Consider the following 12,005-nt stretch of genomic DNA (forward strand, 5'->3'; position numbering starts at 1 on the left):
TTTATTATTTTTCCAAATCCCAGGCATTTTCTTTAATTTGTTCAGTACCACATATGTTAATGGAGTTCTCTTATTTATCTACAGTTAGGTCCAGAAATATTTGGACAGTGACACAATTTTCGCGAGTTGGGCTCTGCATGCCACCACATTGGATTTGAAATGAAACCTCTACAACAGAATTCAAGTGCAGATTGTAACGTTTAATTTGAAGGTTTGAACAAAAATATCTGATAGAAATTGTAGGAATTGTACACATTTCTTTACAAACACTCCACATTTTAGGAGGTCAAAAGTAATTGGACAAATAAACCAAACCCAAAAAAAAATTTTTTATTTTCAATATTTTGTTGCGAATCCTTTGGAGGCAATCACTGCCTTAAGTCTGGAACCCATGGATATCACCAAACGCTGGGTTTCCTCCTTCTTAATGCTTTGCCAGGCCTTTACAGCCGCAGCCTTCAGGTCTTGCTTGTTTGTGGGTCTTTCCGTCTTAAGTCTGGATTTGAGCAAGTGAAATGCATGCTCAATTGGGTTAAGATCTGGTGATTGACTTGGCCATTGCAGAATGTTCCACTTTTTTGCACTCATGAACTCCTGGGTAGCTTTGGCTGTATGCTTGGGGTCATTGTCCATCTGTACTATGAAGCGCTGTCCGATCAACTTTGCGGCATTTGGCTGAATCTGGGCTGAAAGTATATCCCGGTACACTTCAGAATTCATCCGGCTACTCTTGTCTGCTGTTATGTCATCAATAAACACAAGTGACCCAATGCCATTGAAAGCCATGCATGCCCATGCCATCACGTTGCCTCCACCATGTTTTACAGAGGATGTGGTGTGCCTTGGATCATGTGCCGTTCCCTTTCTTCTCCAAACTTTTTTATTCCCATCATTCTGGTACAGGTTGATCTTTGTCTCATCTGTCCATAGAATACTTTTCCAGAACTGAGCTGGCTTCATGAGGTGTTTTTCAGCAAATTTAACTCTGGCCTGTCTATTTTTGGAATTGATGAATGGTTTGCATCTAGATGTGAACCCTTTGTATTTATTTTCATGGAGTCTTCTCTTTACTGTTGACTTAGAGACAGATACACCTACTTCACTGAGAGTGTTCTGGACTTCAGTTGATGTTGTGAACGGGTTCTTCTTCACCAAAGAAAGTATGCGGCGATCATCCACCACTGTTGTCATCCGTGGACGCCCAGGCCTTTTTGAGTTCCCAAGCTCACCAGTCAATTCCTTTTTTTCTCAGAATGTACCCGACTGTTGATTTTGCTACTCCAAGCATGTCTGCTATCTCTCTGATGGATTTTTTCTTTTTTTTCAGCCTCAGGATGTTCTGCTTCACCTCAATTGAGAGTTCCTTAGACCGCATGTTGTCTGGTCACAGCTACAGCTTCCAAATGCAAAACCACACACCTGTAATCAACCCCAGACCTTTTAACTACTTCATTGATTACAGGTTAACAAGGGAGATGCCTTCAGAGTTAATTGCAGCCCTTAGAGTCCCTTGTCCAATTACTTTTGGTCCCTTGAAAAAGAGGAGGCTATGCATTACAGAGCTATGATTCCTAAACCCTTTCTCCGATTTGGATGTGAAAACTCTCATATTGCAGCTGGGAGTGTGCACTTTCAGCCCATATTATATATATAATTGTATTTCTGAACATGTTTTTGTAAACAGCTAAAATAACAAAACTTGTGTCACTGTCCAAATATTTCTGGACCTAACTGTATATAACTTATTTGGAGGTAGAGCAGAAGATACAGGTCTGCTGCAGTTCCTCACAGGTAAGGAGACTCCTGTAGATAAGAGGATTTCTTCAGTTGTCTCAATCAGAACAGCCTCCACTGAGGATCATATAAGTACGGCACCACAGATCCACTGCCATGTTACAGCAGCAGGTATAGTGTGTGAGGAGTAACTATGGCAACCTAAGCACAGCAGCCCAGCTTCTTCCTCACCTCACACACTGGATGCTGTTAAGTCACAAATTCTTTAATGACAATTTATTAGGAGCTTCTTATTCTTTTGGTGGGACATTAATAAAACTTTGTGCTTGAGCTTGGTGACTGAGTGATTTATTTGGTGTTACAGCCCTCACATATATTTGGTGTCACAGCCCTCAGCCCCTGTGATGACAGGGAAGTGCAGGGTTATCAGCAGTGCTGCCGCTTCCCTCACTACCTGGAAAGATGTTTGATATCTAATCTTTTCCTTATCAGAAACAGTTGGTTTTAGGGTCTTCAGATCCCCCAACAGATTAGGAGTAGTGAGTTAAGGTACAACTTACCAGCGATCCCAACAACGATACAACCTGATAGGGATCGCTGGTAAGTTGCTAGGAGGTTGCTGGTGAGAGGTCACACAGTCAGACGCTCGAGCGATCCCACCAGCAACCTGACCTGGCAGGGATCGCTGGAGCATCGCTACACGGGTTGCTGGTGAGCTGTCACCAGCAACCAGTGACCAGCCCCCAGCCAGCAGCTACGCACTGAAGCGATGCTGCGCTTGGTAACTAAGGTAAATATCGGGTAACCAACCCGATATTTACCTTGGTTACCAGCGCACGCAGCTACACGTGCAGAGAGCAGGGAGCAGCGCACACTGCTTAGCGCTGGCTCCCTGCTCTCCTAGCTACAGTACGCATCGGGTTAATTACCCAATGTGTGCTGCAGCTACATATGCACAGAGCAGGAGCCGCGCACACTGCTTAGCGCTGGCTCCCTGCTCTCCTAGCTTCAGCACACATCGGGTTAATTACACGATGTGTGCTGTAGCTACACGTGCAGAGAGCAGGGAGCAGCGCACACTGCTTAGCGCTGGCTCCCTGCTCTCCTAGTTACAGCACACATGGGGTTAATTACCCGATGTGTACTCTGCTACACGTGCAAGGAGCAGGAGCCGGCACTGACAGTGAGAGCGGTGGAGGCTGGTAACGAAGGTAAATATCGGGTAACCAAGGACAGGGCTTCTTGGTTACCCGATGTTTACCGTGGTTACCGGTGTCCGCAGAAGCCGGCTCCTGCTGCCTGCACATTTAAGTCCCCTTTACACACTGAGACTTTCTAGCGATCATGCTGCACAGCGGGAAACAAAGGACCAAAGAATGGTCCTGAACGATTTGTAGCGATCAGCAACTTCACAGCAGGGGCCAGGTCGCTGATGTGTTTCACACACTGCAATGTCGCTGGGGAGGTCGCTATTACGTCACAAAACCGGTGACGTTACAATGTCGTTTGCGATGTTGCAGTGTGTAAAGCCACCTTTACTCCTATAAAGTCCCTGAGGACCAATGCATTGGGGGAATTCAATGCTTTCACTTTCAGGAGACTCCCATGCCCAGAATTTTGTCACAGACCTGCCGGGAATAACTCCCTATATCTTTCTTATCTTCCTCAGGAAATTGATGAGACTAGTCTCTAAATGATCACAGGATATTCTTATGTCTGATGAAAAAGGATTTGGTCAGTGTTTTCTTCTTTGGGTAGATTTATTTGTCGCTTGAACTTACTGACTCATAGAGCTCATTCACCTAGCATCCATCTTGAACGGCTGCAGGCCACGCCCCCCCCTAACTACCACTTTGGAACCAAGTTAAGGAGAAAGATTCTGCATAGAGAAAATTGCTTGGGGATCTCAATATAAGCACACACTAGGCAAGCATGGGAGTGGGAAGAGAACACAAAATTCAAGCAAAATCTGTTGCTACTGCTAAGAGAAGGTCATATCCTAACATACCCCTTCAACTGTAAAATAGTGGGAAGAGCACACAAAATTCAGGCAAAATCTGTTGCTACTGCTAAGAGAGGGTCATATCCTAATGTAGCGCCCCTGAAGCCATCAGGGTGCTACAAGGTTCTGCATCCCCACAAGGATGCAGGGCCTACCCCATGAGGTCCCAGGAGACCAGTGCCGGTAACACCAAAAACTCAGGTAATCCCAGTTTTTCCCCAACAATCCCCATACAATGGTACTTAGCTAGGGTTGGACCAATGGATAGCCGCCTAGAGGTGGAGCCAGATCACTCCACTAGTTGATCAGGTGGGAGGGGCAGACTGTGGAGAGTAGTCAAACAAGAGTAGCAGGCGAGGAGTAAAGGTGGAAGCGAAGTGACGTGCTGACTCAGGTTGACAGTGACCTGGTACCCAGGAGAGTAGTTGCCTGGGGAGTACGGTGAAGTACTCCCGGAACTATGCACCGACGAGGTACAGAACCCTAGGACAGGAAAGAGCTTCAAGCCGACCTGTTAACACCTGCATAGCGAGGGGACCATCAAGGACCTCGCTGACCTTAAGAATCCGAAGGCTCAGTAGCAAAGGCACAATCGGGGACAGGACCAGAGACTCCAACCCCAACTGGGTTCACACTACGGTCAGGTGGACAGAAGTGGACAAACCACTGCACGGGAACCCCCAGTTACTCTACGCCACGGGGACCCATTTACCAGAGACAGGTGCAGGGGAAGAAGGTACCAGAGTACTGAACTGGCACTGGGATGAAGGGGACCTGAAAGTGAAACCAGCCGACCTCGGGTAACCTATTACAACCTACCAGCAGTGAGTAAAAATCAGTTGCAGTATACCTCTGTGTGGACTACCTTCTTCCAACACCCATCCTCTGGGGCCCGGCCCTGCTTGCAGAGGGCCTACTATCCAGGCTGCAATTACCACCAGCCCCAGTAGGGAGATTCTGCAGCAGCGGCTCCATATATATATATAGTCGCAACACCGCAAGTGGCATAATGTATGAACACTAACCTAAATCCCCTGTAAATACACCACATTACAAAAAAAAAGGGCCAGGGCATGGAATCGGGCAACGGCTACAACCGTGACATTCCCAAGAGAGACACTGCCCGGGTCCGAGCACCCCATAGCCCTGGGCGCGACACTAACTGTAAAATAGTGGGAAGAGCACACAAAATTCAGGCAAAATCTGTTCCTACTGCTAAGAGAGGGTCATATCCTAACATACCCCTTCAACTGTAAAATAAACTTTTCTTCTACTGGCACATTATACCACAATACTACTTTTTTGCACCTCTGCAAGATTTGTGACATATTGCATCAGACGCAATATCTACTGCACCCAATACACCATTGTAAGGTGGCATGCAGAAATATAGAGAACTTCATGAGCTGACGTAACCTGCAGATGTATGCATGAGGTCTTAAATTTACCCAACACAAGTAGTCTGTAATATCCACTGGAACTGAGATATAACAATCAAAATTTAGTAATGTACATTAATTTATTGATTCTAAAATTTTCTAACTATGCTTTAATAATTTAACATGTTTTAGTGTAAAAAATGCAATAACAAACAATATATAACATATACAATACCATTTTACAGACTTTCTTATTGTTTATCATTTAGGTACACTATTTTATGATTTTTACAACTCAGACTTAGCTAGGGTTGGACCATTGGACTATGTGTGTTACCTTCATTTTTATAGGTTTGGTTAAATATGGTTTCTTTTGCAGAAATACGCTTAGTGCTATAGTTCAGACCCCCATATAGAGCTGATATACAAATTAAATAAACTGGATGTAATATTATATGACATTCTCAGGTGGTTGCTTGAAGATGTAAAGTTCCTCTTGAGTGAATGTCTAATTTACTTAACAATTCCCTTTAAATCATTCTATATTTCTTTCAAATTGAACGAAGGACTTGCGTGCTTACCAGCGATCAAGACTAAGAGAAAGCATGAGGAGTAATTGGAACATGAGTACAATTTACAAATCTCATGGTTTACATAGTCTGTGGCACATCTCGAATTACGAAATGACGCATGACAAAGCAGGAATACACTAGCCTAGGCATAGAAACATTCAACGTCCTCTACACTGCCCCTTTTAAAGAAAAATCATAACTTAGGTAAAAATGCTAAATTTCTATAAACTACTCTCACATTGCAGTTTCCATCAGCATCTCCTATACCATATAAAGGCACACATCACTATGGCTGTGGTCCAAGCATGAAATTCCAAAGTATTAAGAGACTAGAGACAAAGGTGTATAAATATTGGTGAACATTTAGCGTTTGCTCACAGTTTCCAGGTCTGGCTCTACCCAGGAGGTAGGGGCTGAACAGAGGTCTGATGGTATGGCCCTAGCAAACACTGCTCCATTCACCTCTCTGATAACACAGGTGGTTTACCATGAGGTAATCAGACAGCAGGGCGTGGGGAACAGAGATGGAGGAGGGGGCTTTTCCGATGAGGTTATAATCTTAGATCAATTCAACCTGAGCCTACTTACAAGGCACAAAGGTTACAATAGCTCTGCTTGTATATAATTTACTTACTGCACACATTTCAAGATTTTATACTGTATATATATATATATATATATATATATACACTCAGTGTAAATCTGCGCTGGGTTAGGTTGGGCTTTTGGAACGTGTGCCCCTATACCTGGAATATAGAATGTGGTGGCCCTTGTTGGAACAGAGGTGGTTAATTAAACAGTCTTACATGAAGCAAAAAAGCTTCACGATTTCAACATTCAGAAATAATGAAAAATTGGTCTTTAACAGAGGTAGACAATTTGTATCTGTCATGTTGGGTCGACAAGAGTGACACTTTATTAACACCTTAACAACCACGGGCAGTAAAGTGACATCCTAGCGCTCATAGTGTTAATCCCCACCTGGTGCTGCAGGCTGCAGGGGGGAATCGGCGCACATCTCAGCTGATTTATACAGTTGACATGTGTGCCTGCTAGGCATGAGTTGAACCGCTATCCACCTGTGTCTTTTAACCCCTTAAATGGCGCTGTCACGATGTGACAGTGGGAAACCGGGGCTCCTAATCTGTCCCTCAAGCTAGGGGACCCTAAGCTATCTCTATTCTCAGGAATTCGCCTAATGGTGGAGAGGCCTGAGTCTCCTTCTTGGCACAGCTCCTGACCAGTCCTGATCTAATTTCCCCTCACCCTTCATCAGGACAGGACAGGATTAGAGAAAAAGACAGACAAATGAAAAACAAAACTCTGTCACACAGCACGCACGCACACAGGACAAGACAATTAGAGCTTCAGGAGGAAAACAAGAGCAGGAAGGTAGTACAAAACAACAGGGGAACAGTCTACAACCACACCAAGCAAAAAGCACTACTAAACACAACTATCATCAAAGAAAGTCTGGGATGCCACATCTCATAGACAAATACAGAATAAGCTATAGCTGGCAAGGATGGAAGGATACCAGCAGTATAAATAGGAGGGGAGCACATGTGATAGGTCTCCCCACAACATGTGATTAAAGGAGCAAGCAGACTAGCAGAGATTAACTTTTGCTAGCCTGACTGTGAATCAGCACATAGCAGGTCGAAGCCCAAATATAACCTGTACATAAAAAAAGAAGAGTCTGTGGTTTTTTGAAGCTGTAAAAACTTATGCGGATTATTTTCAGTGTAATTATCATCATTTTAAAGTTTACAGTGCAGTGAATGCAGCTAATGTATTTATATCACTAGTCAGGACTGTATTTGTAATCATAATTATATATTATGGTTTTCTACTGTGTCCATAAAAAATATTGTCTGCCCATAATTTTTAATAAGTTGCCAACCCTGCTGTGAACACCACTCACCTCCGCAGATATTCACCTCATCCCTGACCTCTGCTCCCGACACCTCGTGTCACACTTGCATCCCAGCATCTTGTGTTACCAATAACATTAAACACTGTTGGCGCTGACAGGGGGAAAGTGAAGCTGGCAGAGTAAATGCGAGTTTAAAAAAAATGGTGCCCATCTCCTCCCACACCTGTGATCTGGATAGCTGGAGGCAGCCACAATGCAAGAGATGTGGTCCAACACCGACCGCAGTCTCCTATGTCTAGGGACTTTTGTATTTGAGGTGTGTAAGTGTTGTGCTCAGACACCACAACAACTGAAAACGAAAATGGCAGCACTCAATGCTACACATAAAAATAATAAATAAAAAACTGTAAAAATAGGACATATTTTGTATTAAAATAATTGAATAGATAATGAATAATTATTAATGCAAAAATAAAAATCACGGCACCTTCCCTTTAAAGCATTAAAGTGCTTTAAGGCCCTGTGCGCACTTGCTGTTTTTTTGCCGCGGATTTCCTGCGGTTTTGCTGCATGTTTCGCTGCATGTTATGTGCATAACATCTCTGCAGTGATTCACCAGCAAAACCTATGGGAAAAAAAAATGCTGTGCGTACTATGCGGATTTTGACAGCTGCATGTTTTGCTGCGGGATTCCCGCAGCAAAAACAATTGCATGTCCCTTCTTTTCCACACGTCGCTTCACGTGTCGGGATTTCACTCCATTGACTGCCATGTAATCGTGAAATCCCGCAGGGAATAACGCAGGCGGCAAATTCTGTGCGGTTCATTGCGTTTTCCTGCGTTAACATCACAGACACAGACATATAGTAAACACACACATCACAGACACAGACATATAGTAAACACACACACATTGCACTCACACAGACATATAGAATACACATAGAAAGCAAACGGACATATAGAAAAAAAAATACGTGGGCTCCGCCGTATTTTTACCGTCCAGCCGAGGTAAGCACACAGCGGCGGCCCGGTATTCTCAGGCTGGGGAGGGCGAGGGCCAGGGTTAATGCCCCCCCCCCCCTGCCTCAGCCGAGAATATCAGCCCGCGGCTGCCCCGGGACTGTCACATCCATTATGCGGCAGTCCCGGAGTGTCCCCGGCTCTTCCTGTTGCCGTGATGTGGTGGCAATCAGGGTAATTTACAGAGTTAATGGCTGCCACTAAGTCCAAGCTTGATCATGGCAGTGTCTATGAGACAGCTGACATGATCAACCCGTAAGTAAAGTGAAAAAACACACACACCGAAAAATCCTTTAATTTAAATAAAACACAAAAAAGCCCCTGGTTCACCCCTTTATTAACCCCCCCGAAACACACAGCTCCGGCGTAATCCACGTCCTGCGATGCTTGCATCCAGCCGCGACTGACACACAGCGCTGAATGCAGCCTCGCAACGAGACAGCAGAGGTAACCACAGGGCATTTCCCACGGCCGGTAATGTGAACACACATTACCGCTCGGGAGAAATGCAGCGTGTGCTCACAGGGACTCTATCTTTCCCTCTATCTATCCTTCTATCTATTCTTCTATCTGTCTTCTATTCTTCTATCTGTCTATCTATTTGTCTGCTATCTATCTAAGAAGGAAATTACTTTTTTTTTTTTTCTTTCAATGTGCTTTATTGCATTGAATGCATTAAAGCACATGTACCAACCTGCATGCGGCAAAACCGTGGCAATACCGCGAACAATACCGCGGTAAAACTGCAGCAAACCGCGGCAAACCGCATGCGGTTTTCAGGTGCGGTTTGCCGCGTTTTTTTTTACCACGGGTGCGGTAATCTTTCAGACCTTGCAGAATTTTCTTAAGAAAATTCCGTTTTCCAGTGCACACAGGGCCTAAAAGTAACAGTGGCTGCTGTTGTTTTCATTTTGGGATCACACTCACATGAGCAATCCTATATACAATATTGAGCTGTTAAGTAATGGCACGATCATTTACAAGGACCAATAATTAGTATTGTTATCTTGCATTACTGGTAGTTGATGCAGTGTAGGTCAGTGATATAAGGACATGATAGCCTTATATCTAGCTGTCTGTCACAGATGTGGAATATTAGCATCCCAAATTCAAATCTAGGAATCGACAACACTATGAAGTGAATTTGATACATCAGACTCTACAAAGAGTCATCTGTTCCCATATCTATGTTACTAAATAGATATGTAAACAGAACCAAGATTACTACATGGATAGGGTAGCAGAACCAAACTTACTACATAGATACAGGAACAGAACCAAGCTTCCAACATAGGCATCGTTAGAGAACCAAGCTTACAGCAGAGATATGAGAGCAAAAACAAAATTACTACATAAATATAGTAACAAATAATAATTACTCCATAGATATAATAATAATAATAATAATAATAATAATAATAATAATGTGAACAGAATCAAGATTACGACATGGATAGGGGAGCAGAACCAAACTTACTACATAGATACAAGAAAAGAACCAAGCTTCCTACATAGGCAATGTACCAGAACCAAGCTTACAACAGAGATAAGAAAGCAGAAACAAAATTACTACATAGATATGTGAACAGAATCAAGATTACTACATGGATAGGGGAGCAGAACCCAAATTACTACATAGATACAGGAACAGAACCAAACTTCCTACATAGGTATCGTAGCAGAACAAAGCTTACAACAGAGATATGAGAGCAGAAACAAAATGACTACATAGATACATTATCAGAAGCCATCTTACTATATAAAAATGTTAACAGAACCAAGCCAACTACACAAATACAGGAACACACAAACATTTCAACATTTTTTCCCGTTACACCTACAAACTTAAAGTCTAACCATCGTTTTAATTTTCATTTCATAAATCAATAGAACACATGAAAATACACGCAACTTTTGTGATATATTTTATCAGACACATTTGCTTCTTTCTCTGCCAGGATTGATCAGTCATTATCAAAATTCTCAGTTCTGAGGCCAAATCTGTTTTCAGCGAGGATTTTCCCATTACTGAGGGAGGAGATGATAGTTGTTACTGAGGGGTTTCTGATGACAGGAGGAGGGAGGAGTTAGATGCAGATGGAGGGGCTAAATACAGAAGGAGGAGCTGAACAGATGTTACCTCAGAATTGAGAATCTTGATAATAACTGATCAATTTTGGCAGAGTAAGAAGCAGATTTCTCTGATAAGAAATATTACAAAGTTTCTTATTTTCATGTGTTCTATTGATTTCTGAAACAAAAATTAAAACGATGGTTACACTTTAACCCCTTAACGACCGCGGGCCGTAAAATTACGTCCTAAATGACATAATCTTACTGCCCGCGGTCCTCCGGCGGCAGCATGCCGCGATCGGCACACATCTCAGCTGATTTTCACAGCTGAGATGTGTGCCTGCTAGGCACGAGCAGAATCGTTATCTGCTCGTGCCGATTAACCCCTTATATGGCGCTGTCAATACCTGACAGCGCCATTATAAGCGCAATCGCGGTAAAGTTTTACTTACCGCCGAAACCGGAAGTCACGTGACGCGATCACGTGACTCCCGATAGTTGTCATGGTAGTACAGGGTCATGTGATGACTCCTGTACTACACATGAATTGGTTTCACTTTCGCTGTGCCCGGGGCACAGCAAAAGAGAAAGACAGCGTATCTGCTGTTTACAGCCTTCCAGCTGTGATCAGCAGATACTGCAGAGCGATCGGAATGCTGATCGCAATAGCCCCCTAGGGGGACTAGTAAAATAAAAAAAAAAAGTAAAAAAATAAGTTTTAAAAAATTAAAAAAAAACAAAAAAACCTAAAAGTTCAAATCACCCCCCATTCGCCCCATTGAAAATTAAAGGGTTAAAAAAATAAAAAATATACACACATTTGGTATCGCCGCGTTCAGAAACGCCCGATCTATCAAAATATAAAATCAATTAATCTGATCAGTAAACGGCGTAGCGGCAAAAAAATTCCAAACGCCAAAACGACGTTTTTTTGTCGCCACAACTTTTGCGCAAAATGCAATAAGAGGCGATCAAAACGTAGCATCTGCGCAAAAATTGTACCGTTAAAAACGTCAGCTCGAGACGCAAAAAATAAGCCGTCATTGAGCCTAAGATCCCGAAAAATGAGAACGCTACGGGTCACGGAATATGGCGTAAAACGTGCGCCACTTTTTTCGGACAAACTTCCGATTTTTTTTTAACCCCTTATATAAAAGTAAACCTATACATGTTTGGTGTCTACGAACTCGCACTGACCTGAGGCATCACACCCACACATCAGTTTTACCATATAGTGAACACAGTGAATAAAATATCTCAAAAACCATAGTGCTATCGCACTTTTTTTGCAATTTTTCAGCATTTGGAATTTTTTTGCCATTTTCTAGTACACAATATGGTAAAAC

The sequence above is a fragment of the Anomaloglossus baeobatrachus genome, chromosome 2 (assembly GCF_048569485.1).
Source record: "Anomaloglossus baeobatrachus isolate aAnoBae1 chromosome 2, aAnoBae1.hap1, whole genome shotgun sequence".
In the NCBI taxonomy this organism is placed as follows: domain Eukaryota; kingdom Metazoa; phylum Chordata; class Amphibia; order Anura; family Aromobatidae; genus Anomaloglossus; species Anomaloglossus baeobatrachus.